Source organism: Macaca mulatta, chromosome 11, assembly GCF_049350105.2.
Source record: "Macaca mulatta isolate MMU2019108-1 chromosome 11, T2T-MMU8v2.0, whole genome shotgun sequence".
Taxonomy (NCBI): Eukaryota; Metazoa; Chordata; class Mammalia; order Primates; family Cercopithecidae; genus Macaca; species Macaca mulatta.
The window spans coordinates 72021460-72041534 of NC_133416.1; the positions used below are offsets into that span (position 1 = coordinate 72021460).

General features: G+C 42.3%; 1 long non-coding RNA gene across 1 annotated transcript in view; it reads left to right on the forward strand.

Annotated features, from left to right (window-relative positions):
- The first annotated feature begins 4041 nt into the window (after positions 1-4041).
- Positions 4042-20075, forward strand: part of LOC107000933 (uncharacterized) — a 108577-nt gene continuing 92543 nt past the window's right edge. The window contains exons 1-2 of the long non-coding RNA XR_001448095.3: positions 4042-4133; positions 19873-19994. This is a non-coding gene — a long non-coding RNA (uncharacterized LOC107000933). The remainder of the gene's footprint in view (positions 4134-19872; positions 19995-20075) is intronic.

The following is a 20075-nucleotide window of genomic DNA, read 5'->3' on the forward strand; positions in this document are numbered from 1 at the left end:
CTTTTGAGAAGGGAATAGTGTTTGAGACTTGGTATCCTGAACGCAAAGAAATAGCCATTACTAGGTTTTGTCAAAGAATACCAGATATTTTAGAGTTAGAAGTTATGCAGTAAAAGCTTTATGTGCAACATGTTCATTGAAGTATTAAATGTACTAATGGAAACCTGAAAACAATGTAAACATCTGGGAATAAGGGAGATGTTTGGGTGAATTATGATTCATCCCCAGGATGGAAATGTGAAGGCCAGTGAGTAGTTGGGCCACTGAAGTGGGAGTTATCTGTTATCCACATCAGGCAGCTCAGAGTAAAGTCAGCAAGTCTACAGTCATAGAGCCACCAGGATACAGTGATGGATGGGAGGCCTCCTGGCTGAAGGTAGAACTGTGGGAGTGGTTCTTCCACAAAGGCAGCCAGTGCTCACCTGAATGGGGACTGGTACCGTAGGTGTTGGGTCAGCTTCCGTGCAGTTCCCTGCTGGCCATCTCCCAATGCTGAATGTCTGACTCAATTCAGGCTGCTGTAACAAAGTACCATAGACTGAGGTGGCTTAAACAATGGCATTTCTTTCTCACAGTTCTGGAGCTGCGAAGTCAAAAATCAAGGTGTCTGCAAATTTGGTGTCTGGTGAGGAAGGGCCCTCTTCCTGGTTTGCAGATGATTACCTTCTTGCTGTGTCCTCACACGATGGAGAAAGGGAGTACGTTCTGGTCTCTTCCTCTTCTGATAAGGGCACTAACCTCATCATGAGGGTCCCATCCTCATGATGTCATCTAAACCTAATTACCTCCCAATGGCGCCACCTTCAAATACCATCACCTCGAAGGTTGCTTCCTTCCTGGTGGTTTGCTCTGGTCAGACCAAATGACCTCCTGCAAAGTGCCACTCGATCCCATTCTCTCCATCCCTTCCATCCCAGGCAATCTTTATCTGGCTATGCCAACCTGTGCCCCAGGGGCTTCAAGAGTTATTGTTTTAACATTAAAAAAACCAGAAAGTTGACTGTTTCTTAGTGTTTACATTCTTGCTATAACAATTCTAGTTTGCCTTTAGGCAATGCTGATCACTGGGAAGGAGGTGGATCGATTCTCCTATGGTACCAACAGTTTTTCTGGGAGGAAACTTCCTGATAACCTGGGAATCTCCCTATCCCTGGAGGGTCCAGGAATCTGTATGAAAACATGAAACAAAGCAAAAAATTTTAAAAAACCTCCCTTAGTAATTGTTTTCTTTTTGAGACAGGGTGGAGTGTACATAGCCCGAATTATTTTCTTAGGATATGCGTATAGAAGTGGAGTTGAAGGGTCAGGAAATATGTCCATTTTTAAGACACATATATCTCCAGGCTGGAGTGCAGTGGCACAATCTTGGCTCACTGCAACCTCCACCTTCCGTGTTCAAGCAATTCTCCTACCTCAGTCTCCCAAGTAGCTGGGACTGCAAGTGTGTGCCACCATGCCTGGCTAATTTTTCTGTTTTTAGTAGAGATGGGGTTTCATCATGTCCACCAGGCTGGTCTTGAACTCCTGGCCTCAGGTAATCTGCCCGCCTTGGCCTCCCAAAGTGCTAGGATTACAGACGTGAGCCACTGTGCCTGGCCTTCCTTAGTAAGTTTAACGTTGAACTAAGTTTAGCAACCACTGAACAAGTTGACTAGCCATATGTCACCTGATGACAGGGGTAACGATGGGGAAATTGTTAGGTAATTTCAGTGATGTGGAAATATGGAGTGTGCTCACACAAACCTAGATGGTATAGCTTACTACACACCTGGGCTATATATGATGTGGCCTATTGCTCCTAGGCTACAAACCTGTATAGCAAGTTACTGTGCTGAACACTGCATTCAGTTGTAACACAATGGTAATTGTCTATCTAAACATATTAGAAAAGGCACAGTAAAAATACCGTATTCCAATCACTCAGGACCACCATAGCATATGAGGTCCATCGTTGACTGAAACATGATGTGGCACATGACTGTATTAAAATGGTCTCCTAACTGGTCTCACTGCCATCCATTTTGGACCCTCCCCCTGCCCACCCCACCTCTCTGCTACTCGGCTATACACTGCTGCCAGAATGATCTTTCTAAAATGAAAAACTAATTGGGCCATCCCTCTGGTCAAAATCCTTCTTCATTTTGTGGAGGGTAAAAGCTAAAATCCTTATCTTAGCGTGATTTGACCCATGGTTAATTTTCCGTCTTATTTTCCCACACCTTCCCCATTCATTACCTCGTGCGACCTATCCTCACCAGTACCATAACATCGACCATCTGTGGAGCTCCTTGAGCTCAGCACTATACCAGCTCCTTTGTGCTATCTCACTCATTCCTCTCAAGAGCTCTGTGAAGCTTACTGGCACTATATTACAGATGATGAAGGCAAAGTGAGCAGTTACATCCTTGGCCACTTGGAAGGAGGTGGATGAATTCCCCTATATGACCAACAGTTTTCTGGGAGGAAATTTCCTGATACCTCAACCTAGGAATCTCCCTATCCCTGGAGAGTTCAGGAATCTATATTAAAATGTGAAACAAAGCAAAAAACAAACCTCTGTTAGTAATTATTTTTTTTTTTGTTTTTGAGACAGAGTCTTGCTCTGTCGCCCGGGCTGGAGTGCAGTAGCACAGTCTCAGCTCACTGCAACCTGCTCACTGCAACCTATTGAACTGGTAAATGACTTCTGGATCCATCTGACACCAGAGCCTGAGCTCTTCCTTTGCTACACTGTCTTATAACTTTGCCCGTAACTCCAAGTTCCCTGAAGGCCCCCCACTCCCCTAATGCCCTCATACTGCTGTGTATTCATAAATCCTCGCTTTGAGCACCTTCCTTGCTCCAGTCTGCCTGGCAGATACCTACCTATCCTTTTTGTCTCATCGCACACATTAATGGGGTAAAATCCAGTCTATACCATTGTATGATTTGGGGCAAGAGTCTTAACATCTGAGACCTTCAATTTCCACATCTGTACAATGAGAATAATTTCAATCTCATAGGGTTCATTGTGGACAACTGCCATCTTCGCTGCCTAGAATTTACTATGCTTTGGCAACACTGCCCTACTTTTGCTTGGGGAGCCAGCCCTCCTCCACCTCTGCCCAAGTACTTCCGGTGACAGTGATGGCCCTGGAGGGAGCATAGGGCCTGAGCTCAGACACTCAGGACTCTTCCTCCTCCTCGCCATGGTGTCTGACCCATGGATGAGCCACAGGCAAAGAAACTCAATTCCTGGGCTCTTGTTTTGAACTCTCAGGGAAGCAGACTCACTCGTTTCTACTGGATTTGGTCCTAAGTTGCTAAGGTTTGGGGAAAATCGGGTTACAATAGCTTATGTGATAAACTCCATAAATGGATATGCAACAGAATTTAACCTGGAAGGAAAAAGCCCAGGAATTGTTGCTGGCAGCCATCTTGTAACCATGAGGGGAGAGCTTGTGGGAGAAGAGTTAACACTGAGCAAGCAGAGCTGAGGAACAGAGAAACTAGGCTGCTTTCAGGGCTTGTGAGCTCTGGATCAGGCCATGCCTGAAGCCAATTTGTCTCATTCTATTTACTATATCAGCTAACATTCCAATTTTGAGCTTTAACCAGTTTGGTCAGATTTTCTACCACTCATGTTGAAAATTAATTGGAACAGAGGTGTTGTGAAGATTACAGATGATAAGGGCAAAATGGTGGCTATATCAGTGCAGTAGTCAGGATTATTTTTGCTTTCCAGTGACTCAAACCTCTCCTAAACTGCTCTCTCAGTTTTGGCTCCATCTTCCCATCATAATAACAGATGGTGTAGAGAGGTGTAGAGAGGTGACAGAGTCAAGGAACATGGTTCTTGTTTTCTGAAGATGGTTCTTTCTTCAAGCCCTTTGAGTTCTTCTTTGGTCTTATATTCTTGTCACAGAAGGAGAGATGATTTTGAGTAAAACTGTCTTTCACCAGTTTTGTCTACCATTCCGACTCCATCTGCATTCCTGGAGGAGTCCTGTTGAGGACAGAGTGACTGTGAGCAAAACGTGAAGAGCTGTGTCACCAAGTTCCATAAAATTTGGGAGTCCAAGCAGCATATTTGTGGGATTTGTCTGACAGAACACAATGGAAACAGAGTGTGGCATTCACTCCACCTCCCCCAGGTGACCGGCAGCTTTCTCACAGAGGAGGGGCTCTAGCGCATCCCTAATGGCATCTGCGGGGAAGCAGCAGGGCTGGGTGAGAAAGTGGGTCTCAAGGGACCTGCAGTGTTCAGCAGAGCCGTGGGAGGACCTGCTGGGAGCACATTTGTTTAGGAACACATGAGAGGTGCCCCGTGAAGATTTCAAGAAAACCTTGCCCAGTTAAGGGGATGGGAGGACTGTATAGGTCCTGTTTCAAAATATGTCTGTGAGAACAGTGTTGAGTCATTGTTGCTACAGGAACCCTGTGTGAACCAAGAGGTTGCTAAGGTCTGGGGAAGGTTGAGCTACATATAACTTATGTGATGAACTCCACAAATGTCTATGCAACGGAATTTAACAGATGGTGAAAAGCATAAAGATTTTTGTTGCATGTACAGCTATGGAGCAGAATTTCTATACATTAAAAAGTGCTTCTATCACAATAATAAACATTACTCAGTGGCAATCCTAGGCATCATGTAGCTCAATGATTTTCAAAGGTTTTAAAGAAGCCGAACATTATAAAATTATTGTTTAGACTTTTATTTTAATTAGATAATATTTGCACATGGTGAAAATTTAACATGTACAAAAGCACATAGGAAAACTAGGTCTCCCTCTACTCGTTGACCCTGTCCACCCAAAGCCTCTACCCACAGGAAACTATTGTTACTCCTTTCTTTTGTATCCTTTCAGAGATGTTTTATGCATATCCAAGCACATTTTCACACACACACTTTTGTAAGCAGTAGCACAATAACCTTCTGAACTTTGCTTTTTCACTATGTACCATGGAGATCGTTCCAGAACAGTGCAAGTAGAGCCACCTTGTTCTTTTTTACTGCTGCATAGATTTCCATTTCAGGTCTGTGCACAATACATTTATTCTCTAATCTATTATTAGATTCCTTTTGTTTGCTTCCAATTTCATATCTATGGAATATGCATATCCTTGTACATATGATGTAATACTACAAATGAGCAAGTTAGCTAAGGAATACATTCTAAGATATGGAATTACTTGTCAACATTGCTCATTGAAAATTTTGATACATGTTGCCAAATTGCTCTCCACAGATGTTTCATAAGTTTCTACTGCCATCAGCAATGTATGAAAGTGCTTAATTCCTCCTACCCCCCACATCACTCAGTATCTTATCAAACTTTTTGATCTTTTCTGATTGGGTGAGTACTTAATGTATATTTGAAAAATATGCATAAGGTTGACATATATTTAAAAGTTATTTATATGTCCTTTGTTCATAGCCTTTGCTCATTTTTGCTCTTTTTTTCTTTTCTTTTTTTTTTTTTAATTATACTTTAAGTTCTAGGGTACATGTGCATAACGTGCAGGTTTGTTACATATGTATACTTGTGCCATGTTGGTGTGCTGCACCCATCAACTCGTCATTTACATCAGGTATAACTCCCAATGCAATCCCTCCCCCCTCCCCCCTCTGTGCTCTTTTTTTCTTACTGATTTTTTTTTTTTTTTGAGACGGAGTCTCACTCTGTCGCCCAGGCTGAAGTGCAGTGGCACGATCTCGGCTCACTGCAAGCTCCGTCTCCCAGGTTCATGCCATTCTCCTGCCTCAGCCTCCCGAGTAGCTGGGACTATAGGCGCCCGCCACCATGCCCGGCTAATTTTTGTATTTTTTTTTTAGTGGAGATGGGGTTTCACCGTGTTAGCCAGGATGGTCTCGATCTCCTGACCTTGTGATCTGCCTGCCTCGGCCTCCCAAAGTGCTGGGATTACAGGTGTGAATCGCCGCGCCCAGCCTTTTTCTTACTTATTTGTGAGTTTTTTACGCGTTAAGAAAAATATCCTTGTCTGTAATCTGAGTCACAATATTTTTCTCATTTTGTCAATTATCTTTTGACTTTGTTCATGCTGATTTATTGCCATGTATATAGATTTAAGGTCATTTTTATTTGGTTATATATTTTTTTATCTTTTTATTATATTTATCTTTTCTATTACAGCTTCTGGGTTTTGTGTGATATTTGGAAGGCTCTCTCTACTTCTTTGTGGTTATTTTAAAGTTCTTTAATTTTTTCCTTCTACTAGTTTTATGGTTTCATTTTTCATGTTTAAATCTGACTCATTTGGAATTTACTTTTGTGTAAGTTGGGAACTAAGATTCCATCTTATCATTTTTTTCCCCAAATAGTTACCTAGTGGTCCCAGCACCATTTATTAATCTTTCCCCTATTTATTGAAAATGCCACCTTTATAATCACCTACTAAATTCCTGTATGTTTTAGGGTGAATATCTGGACTTTTGGAGTACCACTGAACCACTACCCTCATTAAGGTGGGGGCAGAGAGGCCAGAGCTCTGCGCACTGGTTTCCTCTCTCGTTGCCAACATTACCCTTGAAGTTGCTTTGGGGGAGATCTTGGGGTTCTGGGGAACAGATTTTAAAAACTACCAGTCTGGACCACTCTCTTTTTCACTGATGAAAATCTGTAGCTTGGTGTAATTAAGTGACTTAAAATAATGTTCTGACATTGGCAAGTTGCCGTATGCCCCCAACCCCTTAACCCCCCACCATGTGCATGGAGTATATCATTGGTGTAGGAGTCGCACTGATATGAGAATCACAGAAAGTTGGCCAGGGAGCCCACAGCAGCTGTTAGGGACTGCTATAGTGTCAGAGGGCCTCATCCATGTATTTGGGGGAAAGAATGTTCCAGAAAGAGGAAACAGCAAGTACAAAGTTCCTGAGCTACATACGTAGAGAGATATGGGTATAGGTATAGAAATAGTATAGATAATTTAGAGAGAGAGAGACGGAGACAGACCTAGAGATGAGAATGTGCTTCAGCTAAGAGTAGGACCATTTTTACTTAGCATGCTTTTCATATTATTAAGTTGCTATTACAATTTTCACAGCCAAAAATCCATACATGATGTTATTTGTATTGTTTATGTTGTTTTATATATTGTTTTTATTTATGCTTATATTTTCACAGCACTCCTGAGTGGAATGATTGCAAAGTGTTTCTTTCTTTCTTTCTTTCTTTTTTTTTTTTGAGACGGAGTTTCGCTCTTTTTGCCCAGGCTGGAGTGCAATGGCGCGATCTCGGCTCAGCGCAACCTCTGCCTCCCGGGTTCAAGCGATTCTCCTGCCTCAGCCTCCCGAGTAGCTGGGATTACAGGCATGCGCCACCACCCCGGCTAATTTTGTATTTTTAGTAGAGACGGGGTTTCTCCATGTTGGTCAGGCTGGTCTTGAACTCCCGACCTCAGGTGATCCACCTGCCTCGGCCTCCCAAAGTGCTGGGATTACAGGCGTGAGCCACAATGCCCGGCGCAAAATGTTTCCAATAAATGAGGATACTCCACCCCTTGCTCTCCAAAAGCTTCTCTTCAATTTGGGTTTTGGTGCCAGCAATTTAGACTTGACTGATACAATAACGTTTCAAATTTCTAGAAATAGTTGGGGGAGGGGAAGACTAGCCTGTGTTGTAGAGTTTTGAGGACAGAAAAACAGCTTTGTACCTGATGCCTCTCCCTCAGAAAGTAGTCAGCCCCAGAGAGCCCCAGTTCCACCTTCTTTTGAAATTATTTTAGAGGTAATCTCTGGATCCCCTCCAGGAGGGACTGTCCATCCCCAACAGGTGCAGAGAATGAACCACTGCTTAAGTTTGCCTGGTAAATGATTTAAAGTGTCACTGCTAGATATGGTGGCTGTGATGTCACTACCGTGTGTATCTTGAAAAGTCAGTAAAGAATAAGTAAAACATTTGAAGAGGTTCTTATTCAGCAACAATATTTGTTTAAAGGTTTGCCAAAAACACAAAACAAAGTCTTAAACCCCAAACCTTTAACAGTATAAAAATAACAAGGCTTAAGTCATAAACATTGGATTTCCAGAATTTAAAAAGATAATTTTTGAAAAAGGAATTACATCAAGGAAAGATTTTATTTTTTTGAATTGACTCTCTTCTAAAACAAATAAAAAAGCAAACAAACAAAAAAGCAATAACAAAAAAAAGTTGCTATCATCAATCCAGAGAAATGGATGGATTCCAATATTTTATTCACAAACAAGCTTCATTCCAAACGGCAGAACAACAGGGGTCTGGCCTTCTGCATGGCTCAGGCCTGAGTTTCTGAACCGGAGGTTATATGGCGAGGCTGAGATTAAGGGTTTTCCTGTCTCATTTAATCAGGGCATAGTCACAGTTGCACCAGCAGTTGTTTTCATGTCCAATTCTGTTGGCTTTGTAGTCTGGTAAAATTCTCCCACCTCTAACAATGAGCTGACTTGGAACTTGAGACTCTGCCGTGCTGATATATTGACACCAGAAAATCTGGACACTGCTCCGGGGTTCTTTCACAAAGTCCGAGAGGTCATACTATTTTCACAGCAACACCAGGGCGTGATTTGCCTTTTTCACTCACATTTTCTCAAAAATATACAAGGAGGTTTTCAGAGGCTGCATAATGTGTGATATCACAACAGATTGAATGCAGGAGCAGATAGGAGAACCCAGCTGTCTTCTATTAAACCAGATATGAAAGAGATTTGCAAAAATGTAAATCAATGCTGCTCTTTTGCCAAATATTTTTGTTTTGGAAAATGTGGTTATTTTTCATAGAATCTTATTTATGATAAAGTATCTATTGTATTTTTAAAATAATTAAAATATTTTGACTTGACTTATAATACACTAAATAAAAGATATCATGTATAAGCTCTTTAGGGTCCTCATAATTTTTAAGAGCTTATGTGAAATTTAAAGTTTGTCTAAAGAGGTTCAGAGACCACAAATTTTGAGAATTATGGGTCTATGGGATAGTGAAGGAAGATAAACACAAAATAACAATTAATATTTATTGAGTGCTTCCTGTTTGACAGGCACTGTGCTAAGAGCCTTACATGGATTGCCTCCTTTAATTCTTGTAACCTCCCCTCAGAGTAAGTACCAGTGTTTCTTCTTTTATTTTTAAGAGACAGGGTCTCACTTTGTTACCCAGGCTGAAGTGCAGTGGCACAATCATAGCTCATAACTCAAACATAGCTCAACGTAATCTTGAACTCCTAGGCCTGCCTCGGCCTCCCAAAATGCTGGGAATACAGGCGCATGCCACCATGCCTGGCTTTAGTGTTCCTTCTTCTGCAGTAGATGAGGAAACTGGAGCGTGGAGAGGATGTTACTTTCTCAAGGTCATAGAGCCAGAGAGTGGCAGAGGATGGAATTGAACCTGGGAGTGCGGCTGTAGCTCCCTTATTCTTTTTTTTTTTTTTTTTTTTTTTTTTCTTTTGAGACAGAGTCTTGCTCCGCCGCCCAGGCTGGAGTGCAGTGGCGCGATCTCGGCTCACTGCAACCTCCACCTCCGGGGTTTACGCCATTCTCCTGTCTCAGCCTCCCCAGTAGCTGGGACTACAGGCGCCCGCCGCCACGCCCGGCTAATTTTTTGTATTCTTTAGTAGAGGCGGGGTTTCACCGTGTTAGCCAGGATGGTCTCGATCTCCTGACCTCGTAATCCGCCCGCCTCGGTTTCCCAAAGTGCTGGGATTACAGGCGTGAGCCACTGTGCCCGGCCAGCTCCCTTATTCTTAACCACTTGGTGGTGGTCCCTCTAAAAGCCTGTCCCCCCACCCCTTAACCCGCTGTACTACTGCGATGTAATGGAAGATTGTGGTCTGGAAGGCAACGGGAGAGGATATTGTACTACAGGCACTCAGAAGATCTTTCCCTCTCAGAGTCGGGGTTGGACTGGACAACTGCTGGCCTCTCATGGTATGTGGACACCACATGGGCAACTAGATCCTAAAATACAGAGACCCACACTGGTGTCCCTCCTCTTTTAAGCTGCTTTTTGGGAACAAAAAGGCCATGATTATTAAAAAGTCATAGTTTTGCAGGAAATGAAAGCCAAGACCCATTAACAGGGGTACAGCTAATGGGCACGGTGTATGAAAGAGGCAAAGGTCGCTTGGCATTGTTTTTCACTCTTTTTTTTTTTTTTTTTTTTTTTTTTGAGACGGAGTCTCGCTCTGTCACCCAGGCTGGAGTGCAGTGGCCGGATCTCAGCTCACTGCAAGCTCTGCCTCCTGGGTTCACGCTAGATAAGCCGAAAAGGACCTCAGAACAATGGTGTGTTTTAGCCTAAAGAGAAAAAAAAGTGTGCTTCTAATCTGAGGGGAGAATGATGGTGTGTTAAAGAATATGAATTAGTGGATGCTAAAGAGGTCTGTTATTACTCACAAGGACTAATATTCACACAGAATTGAATTTGACTAGGCCAGCAGAAAAACTTCCAAATATTCCTTTCTGTCCAATGCAGGGATCAGCCATTATTGCCCCAAGGCAGATTAGCCTTAATTGGTCATACATTTGCAAAAATTAGCATAATGCCTTTCCATTTCTTCTATTATCTTAACTAATTGCTTTACATTGGCTCTCCTATTGTCTTATCTTTCTTGCCAATAGCACTTGATGGCCCAATGAAAGGCACTTGACTTCCCTAACAGTATGCAAACTTCATTAGCCTTGGTTCTTTAAAGGTGTTAGGCTACGTTTTCGGGTCAAAAGTCTGGGATAGTGTCAAGGGATGGGTGGACTGTCAGGGTAAGAGACACCATGGGTTTGCTCCTTGGCTTCCTTGGTTAACACACTGTGTTTTGCCACGTGAGGGGAGAACTAACAAGGTGTTTGGGAACTGAAAAATCATAGTTACAACTGAGTTCACAAAACTCTGAGCTGGAGTTGGACACGACCTTACTGGCTTCTCCTGGTAGACGACCTGTGCTCCCCAAGGTCTCCCAAAGGCATGACTAACTACTCAACTCGGTGTCATCCCAGTTCTCCAGTGAGCCATGGCCTCATTTTATTGACACTAAGAGCAACGTTCTCAGGCCAGGACAGCACTCTGGAGCTTCACAGACCAGAAAAGTCACATTCTTTCCCTCACAGAGTTTAAAGTCCTGCAGGGAAAGATAGATGGGTGAAGGAAAAGCAAACACCAAATGGCAAATGCACACTTGGGAGCTTCCTCTTCTTTGAGATAAGAAGGAAGGCTGAAGAAACAGAAATGTTGAGAAGCTGGCGTGGGGAAGTACAGCAGGTAGAGGTGGGAGAGAGTGAAGGAATGTCTACTCCAGTTGAACAGGAGATGGGAGTTTGGGCTGTAAGTGAAGGAGGTAGGGGGAAATTGCGCTGCAGAAAAGTGAAAGACAGGTGAAATGAAATAAATGCGGTGGGCGTTGGAAATTTAAATCGGATCTTAAAAAAATACTCCTGCCCCCTGGCTTAGGAAAAAAATGAACATAGGTAAGCCTTATCTTAAATAACCATCTTCCTTCCATTTCATTTGTTCCAGTTTATGTTTGGAGGATTTGTATGTGATCAGATAGTTAATAAGCAGGTGAAATATGAGTACAAAGAGAAAGATCTGCAGTTACTGTAAAATCTAAGATAAAAGCTTTGGAAAGCCTCGATAAAACGGAGTTACCAAAAAAGCGTCATTGAATAAAAGGTGAGAGAGACAACTGTAAGAAAAAAAAAAAATCCTAAAAATCAGTGGAGGCAATTTTGTTTCACAAGTGTCTTAAGGTTCTCACCATATTGTAAGTAAATGCTGGACACTGTAATGATGTACAATGGTTTGATTTATGCAACAGAGACTAGCAGCAACTTGGTGAATCTGCATTCAGGAAAGAGACCCTGGCCCTGCATCGCATGATTGGTGAATAAACGCATAGTTAGATGTGTGTTTTAGGTTAAAGTCTTTAGTGAACTCTGCATGTATCATTTGATTGATTCTCTGTTCTGGCTCTTCTGATTTTTCAACCAGTTCCCTGTCAGGTATGGTTGGATAGTAAAGGGAGAGTAAAAAGGCTTGGGGTTTTGTTGTTTTCTTCCCCCTCACTTGAAGTGAGCAGGCATGTGATTATTTCATCTGACCACTAGATGCCACTATTGCTTCATGGAAATCTTTTCCAGCTGCTTTGGCTCTAGCAATTTACGCTGGACATTTTACTCTTAACTGAGAGCTTGTGTGAGGAAGGGCAGAATGGGTCCCATTGTTACCTCCTTCACCTGTGCTCAAATCTAGCAAAGTTTAAAAAGTATATAGACATGGCATTTGAATAAGGGGCACCCAGGTACAGAGTTCTCAGTCAAGGATCATTATTTCTTGAAGAATGACTTTGAAAACGGCTTCTCTTTATTTTATTTTATTTTTTGAGATGGAGTCTTGCTCTGTCACCCAGGCTGGAGTGCAGTGGCGTGATCTCGGCTCACTGCAACCTCTGCCTCCCGGGTTCAAGCAATTCTCCTGCCTCAGCCTCCCAAGTAGCTGGGATTACAGGCGAGTGCCACCACGCCCAGATAAATTTTGGATTTTTAGTAGAGACAGGGTTTCACTGTGTTGGCCAGTCTGGCCTCGAACTCGTGACCTCAAGTGATCTGCCCACCTTGGCCTCCCAAAATGCCGGGATCACAGGTGTGAGCCACCTCACCTGGCCCAGCTTCCTTTTAAAGTAAGTAGAATGACTTATTGTAAGTGAGGGAAAAGAAATGTTCTGTCTGATTTAGGGTATACACACTACTTTGTGTCCAGTGCAGGTCACTCTGTCATAACAAGCCCCACCAGGTGGCTATCCCTGGCTGCACAAAGGGTAAAGCTGCTGCTGAAGCCCAGCACCCCTTCCCAGTGTGAGCCCCTACTCTATATGCTGAAGAATTCCTCAGGTCAGTAAAGTCACCTTCTGAGGAATTCCTCAGCATATAGAGTAGGGGCTCACATTGAGGAGGGAGGAGGGCCAGCTCTACAGTGTCCTGAGCTGGCTATGGAGATCCTCTCTATAGACTCTGACATCTGTTTCAGGGACCTCAGAACTGAAAGAGCTCTTCGAGGTCAGCTGCTTCAGTCTCCCACTTATTGCAAGCAATCCTTTGGTAATATCCTTGGTACAGGAGTGCTCACCTGCTGGAATATTCTCTGTACTAAGATCCCTACTTGGTTGGGCATTTCATTTTCTTGTGGGGCAGCACTGTTAGAAAGCATATTCTATATTAAGCCGAAATCTGCCTCCCTTCAACTTCCCTTAGTCATTTCTCATGATTCCCAGACTCCTCATCAATTCAGGAGATAAGAAGAAAGGATGAAGGATTGATTCGGGATAATTCAGTCCTTATTTATTGAACAGCTTTAGGGCCAAGGCCCTGTGCTAAGCAATCCAGAGCATCTGCTGAAGACAGTTGGGATTGTCAGTGTTCTTACTGTGTCTTTCTTGGAATGAGACATAACATTCCAGGTGAGGTCCAATTCATGCAGGTATAGGGACCATTACTGCACTCGATCTGGAAGCTTCCATCGAGTAAGATTATGTTAACTTTTTATACACTATAACAATACTGGTCCATTTGTGGTTGAGGTAGATTTAAATTCTCAAGTCTTTTTTTTTTTCCTCAGGATCAGTGTCAAGCAATTTTTTTCCCATTGTGTACTGCTTATTTTTACTTTTATTTTTGGAGACAGGGTCTCACTTTGACATCCAGGCTGCAGTATAGTGGTGCCAACCTGGCTCACTGCAATCTCCACCTCCCAGGGTCAAGCAATCCTCCAGCGAAATGTTTCTGAGAAACCACTTATCTGTTGTGAGCTAGAACTATATCACACATCTCTTTTCTTACAAAGACATTGACTGGTTCCAAGTCTGGTTTTGTTTATGCCTTGCTACAACAACCCATGAATGTCACACTGGCCAGCTAAATACTAATCTATATCACTGGAAGAAATAACCAAGTCAAGTGGTTCCAAGAACCCAGTAAGTGTTGGGCAAAACCCTTGAAATTAACTGAATAATTAATATATTGTCTGACAAAATACTAGATTATTAAATATTAGCCATTATGTGTTTAAAAGGGTTTGTTGTGATGAAATTTAGAGTTAGAAATAGCTCCCCCAAATTTTGGTCCTGAGCTACTCATTTTGGTAAATGATGAGATTAATATCATTGGCAATTTAATTGCTATATTTCAGATATTAGTCATCTGTGTCAGTTTGATATTTCTACATATATATGCCCTATTCATATTATACCTAAGCTTCCAGTTTATTTAATTAAGTCGTGACCATCATAAGTAGGAAAACAGATATTAAATGAAGATGGGAATCTGAACCACAAGAACTGTATGTGATAAATTAATGGGCAATATGGTGCAGCGATGAAAGATATTTACATTGCAGGCTGCATTTGGAATGCAAATAGTTTGATTATACATTTCCTGGAAAAGTCTCTAAGAGGAATCTAGAATTTGAGGGAAACTTTTGACTCAGATTTTGTTCATAGAGACTGTTTTTTACTCAGCTTATAGGATATGACACACACTTGGTTTTCCTTCTACATCACTGATTCCTGCTTTTCAATCTCCTTTGCTGGTATTGTATCAAATTTAGCCTAAAGCTGCCTCCTTACATATTTTAAGTTTGGCCTAAAGTTTCTCTGTACCTTGTGAACTGTAACACGCGGAGGTGTAAACAGACCCATATCCTACCTACACTTGTGCCAATCACCGAGTCTTGGCCAATCAAATGTAGCCAACTGTTCAAACCATGTTCAAATAAGGAAATGCTGAGCCGTAACCAATCCAGCTGTTTTTGTACCTCACTTCCGTTATCTATACGTCACTTTCCTTTTTCTGTCCATAAATCTTCTTCCCCACATGGTTGCGCTGAAATCTCAGAGCCTATTCTGGCTCAGAAGGCTGCCTAGTTCACGAATCATTCATTGCTCAGTTAAACTCCATTACATTTAATTCAGCTGAAGTTTTTATCACTGGTTTCTCCTTTTCTTCCCATCCATTTAATACTGAGGTGCTTCGGGGCTCAGCCCTAGCCCCTCTTTATCTGTGTCTACTCCCTTGCTCACCTGTTCCAGGTTCATGTCTTTAAATACCATCTTTATGCCAACAAGTCCCAAATGTGTGCCTTCAGTCCAGAACTCCCTCTGAGTTCCAGACGTAAGAACATTCAAATATGAACTCCTGATCTTCCTTCCAAACCTGCCCCACCCCTCAACTTTTTCGTCTCAGTTGATGATAACTAAGCATCGCAGTTTATTAGGTCAGAAAAGTGACAAGGGACTCGCAGAGACTTGTGTGGAGTTTGAGTTTTCTCTGAACAAGATAAGGAGACAGAGGGTTTTGAGCAAGAAGTGGAATTATCTGGCATATTTTAAAAGGCTCATTCTGGCTGCTTTGCAGAGAGCAGACAGTGGAAGCACGAAGATACATCAAGAGAGACCCGTTAGGAGGCTGCTGCAATAACCCAGGTGTGAGATCACGACAACTTGGATCAGGGTAGTAGTAGTGGTAAGAAGTGGTCAGATTCTGGATGTGTTTTCAAGGTAGAGTTAATAGGATTTCTTGGCAGGATGCAGGATGTGAAAGAAAGAGAAGTCAAGGATGATTCCAAGACTTTTAGTTTGAGCAACTAGAAGAGTGGTGGTGTTACCTTCAACTGAGATGGGGAAGATTGCATAGTGAGTTTGGGATGTCCACTAGATATTGAAGCAAAATGTTTGAATGGGAATTTGAACATTTTAGTCCATTTGAAGTTCAAATGAGAGGTCTGGACTGGATATGTAAAATTGAGAATCATTGCCTTATAGATAGTATTTAAAACCTCAGACTGGAAGAGATCACTAAGGTCTTAGACACTTATAGTAAAGAGAATTTCCTATAGACCTAGAGCATTGGTTCTCAACCAGAGGTGCTTCCCCTGGGGATATTTGAAAATGTCTAGAAACATTTTTGGTTGTGGGGAGTCGTTGCTACTGGGACCTACTGGACAGAGAGCAGGGATGCTACAATATGTATCTATCCTGTAATGCCTAGGACAGCCCCCAACAACAAAGAATTATCTGGCCAAAAAGTCAGTAGTGTCAAAGTTGAGAAACCCTTGTATAGATGGAAAAGACCAAGGACAAAGCCTGGGACACTGCAATATTTAAGAGGTAGAGAGGAAGAGGAGGAACCAGCAAAGGATACAGAAGAGTAATCAGGCAAATAGGAGGAAACTAAAAGTTGTAGATCCTGGAAGGCAAGCAAAGAAGGTTTATCAACAAGTAGGTGTGTCGAATGCTGCTGATTAGGGGCATGGTGTCAGTTGCCTGTAGTTCCAGCTACTGGCGAGGCTGAGGCAGGAGGATCGCTTGAGCCCCAGAGTTCAAGGCCAGCCTGGGCACCTAGTGAGATGAGGTCTCCAAAAAAAAAAAAAAAAAAAAAAAAAAAAAAATTGCTACTAAGTCAAATTGGATGATAACTGAGAATTATTCGTTGTATTTGTCACCATGCATGTCATTTATGATCTTGAGAAAAACAGTTTCAGTGTATGTGTTGGGTGGATTTAAGATAGAATGGAAGGAAAGGGAGATTGCAGACAACTAGTACGTAAAAGTTTTGGGATAGGTTTTGCTGCAAAGGAAAACAAAGAAATGGGGCAGTGGCTGGCCAGAGGTAAGTATCAGAGAGTTGGGCATGAGTTTAGAGTGCTGACTGTCAGACCACATCAAGGGCCTTTGAATCAAGGACAAGGCAGATCCAGGTTGAAATGATTCTGGACACAGGTGTAGAATGAGAAAAAGGTCTAGAAATTAATTATGTTTTTGGGTGACAGCTTCATGAGTCAGAGGCAGGTCTGATGACTGGGGCCAATTGTACCAGACGGTTCTAAGACACACTGTTCTTTATATTCTATTCTTTTCTGTCCAAATAAAGGACTGGAGCTGGCATATGAATTCTTCGCAATAACTCAGTACAAGATTCCCTGCTGTCTCTGACTTCTAGGGGTAGGCTTATTCTTATTTTATGTGGCTCCAAGGGTGCAGGTAAGTTTCAGGACCCTCTTTGTCTGGACGATTGCAGCAGTCACTTATCTGACTCCAGCTTGCTGCCTTTCACTCCCTTCTCTATTTCCAGAGTGATCTTTCTAAATGCAAATCTGAGTCTATCATTCCCCATCTAAAAACTGTGTATAGCTTCCCATCCTAATCAAGATAAAATTCAGGCTCCCTTGTGTGGCATACAATATTATCTCAGACTTAGTTTTCCCTGTGTTTTCCAGGCTTGTGTCCAGCTTTTCTGTGCCTTGCAGTGGATGTTGGATTTCTCCACATCCATGGTTCCATGTACTCACCATGCAGAGTCAGACCTCCAAACCTGTGCTTAACTTGTTTACCCTTCTATAACACCCTATCTACTTTTCTGTGTTTGGTTAACTCCTGCTCATTGTTCAAGACTAATTTCCTTTAGGAAGTGGTGTACATTAGAATTCAATGGGGTAACAAGTGACAAAAAATAACTGGCTCTGTTGCTGCCCTGGAGTAAACATGAGAAAGAAAATGATATTCTGGGGTCCATGGAGAGGAACGTCAGATGCCTCTCTGAATGGGCACCAGGCCCATTTTAACCATTTTTAAGTGCACAGTCCTGTGATGTTAAGTCATTTGCATTGTTGTGCTTTCCTGGTACTTCTTGAGCTCTTTGTATCTGTAGACATTGGTCCTCCCTTAATTCAAGATAATTATCTTCTAGCATATCTTAACAATCTGTTCTTGGAACCACTATTATTCAACTGGGACTGGCAAATCCCGGCCTGATCTTTCTTAGATTTCAAGACTATGATGTTCCTGCCTGGTATGTGCCTTCAACTGTAGGGAATTAAAGTCATGTATTTTGCTTTGTTTTGTCTCACATTTTGCCTGAGCCTTGTTTTAGATTAACTGGTCACTTCATTAATTCATTCAATGGCTGATTCACATACGGGTTTGCTGTAACTTACTATGTAAAAAGTCTGTTTCTTCTGGCTTAATCATCAGGGTTTCTGGAGGTGTGGAATAGCAGACTAATTATCCCTCTGTAACCACTCATGTTTTTGAGATGAATTACCTGTAGTATGAATTCTTTGCTCATTCACCGTATTATTTGTTTAAAAATAACAATTGGGCACTTGTCACTTACCAGACACAGTGCTTGGTGCTCAGGATGCAGAATGAAAGACATTCCTTGTCCTGAAGGAGCTGCAGTCTAGTGTCAGGGTAGACAAGGAAAGCAAGAGTGGAGCATAATAAGTTCTTAGGTCAAGGTATACCTGAGGAGTTATGAGAGTCCGGAAGATGGGGCATGTGATTGAGACTTGGAGTCAGGGAAAAACCTCAAGAGAAAGTAGTGCCTGGAGGCTGCAGTGAGCCGAGATCATGCCGCTGCACTCCAGCCTGGGAGACAGAGTGAGACTCTGTCTCAAAATAACTAACTAACTAGCTAACTAACTAAATAAATAACATAGTGCCTGAACTGAGTGATGAGAGACCTAGGAGTCAACAGGAAGCTAACATGGGCTGAACCAGCCTGATAAAAATAAAACTTTCCACAATTTCATCAACACTAACCCACACCATTTCAAATAAATATTCAAAGTAAAAAAAAAAAAATGTGCTTGTTAGGCAACTTTATCATAAGTTCCCTAATCTCCATCAACCCACCCCAATGTTATCCCAATTAAATACATAATACAAGTTCCTCAGTTTCAACTAGATCCCCACCTGGATTCCTATCCCTCTTCTAGAGACTTCTGGAATGTCACTGCCCTATTTTCTTCAGCCCACTCCATCCCTCAAACTCACCCCTCTCCCTGTTACCTACAAATCAGCATCATCCTTGGGCTCATCTAAAGAAAGTAATGAGAGATAGGTGGAGTTAAAGGACAAGGCAAAGTTCAGGGGAGAGATGAGGCTTTAGGATGAAAAAGGACCAGGATTGGGGTGGGGATAACTTCTGCACATATCCTGTGGTATTATGTGGCATTAAGAGTTGGCCTTATACCTTAGAAGAACTCTTTTCTCCATCTCTGGTGGTAGGGTAGAGGATAAAGTGGAGAGAGTCTTACTAGTGCATCTTGCCAAGGGCTTTTTTTTTTTTTTTTTTTGAGACAGGTTCTAGCTCCGTCAACCCGGGCTGGGGTGCAGTGGTGTGATCGTAGCTCACTGCAACCTTGAACTCCTGGGCCCAAACGATCCTCTTGCTTCAGCCCCTCAAGTAGCTGGAACTACAGTCACGTGCCACTATGCCTGGCTAATTTTTTTATTTTTGTAGAGTTGAGGTCTCACTATGTTGCCCAGGCTGGTCTCAAACTCCTGAGCTCAAGCAATCCTCTTGCCTCAGCCTCCCAAAGTGTTGGGATTACAGGTGTGAGTCACTGCACCAGGCCCATTTTAACCCTTTTTAAGTGCACAGTCCTGTGATGTTAAGTCATTTACATTGTTGTGCTTTCCTGGTACTTCTTGAGCTCTTTGTATCTGTAGACATTGGTCCTCCCTTAATTCAAGATAATTATCTTCTAGCATGTCTTGATTTTTTTTGGCCACCTCCGTTGTATGTGTCAGAGTGTGTGTGTGTGTGTTTTAACCAGCATATCAAATCGTGAGTCTACCTTCTGAGGAGAGTGCAGCAATGTGGGTTCTAGTGGTTTCCTTCTTCTTATTCTCCTGGGCTGCTTCAGAATTTAAGTGTTTGGTTTAATAAGGTTAAGGAGCTGGTTATTATTATTATTTTTTTTTTTTGGAGAGAAGTCAGCAAAACGCTCTGTGGATAAACCAATAACTTAGTATGCAAAGGGCTTTTGGTAGCCTGGGCACACAACCCGAGCACACATGGTATGAGTGAGTGTCCACACACAAGCATGCCCTTGCTTTCCTAGGTCACCTGTGGAGAAAGAAACATCATCTTTCAACAGAGGATCATTCCTCCGTTTGATGATATGTGCATCCTGGCATCTGGAATTCAATTGACTATTCTGTCTTAGAGCCAAGAATCTAGAAAGTGAGTGGAAACATCAGATGTGAGTCAATATTTCACAATGTCGTTTAAGAGAACATATCAACACTCAGTTAACAAGCAGCA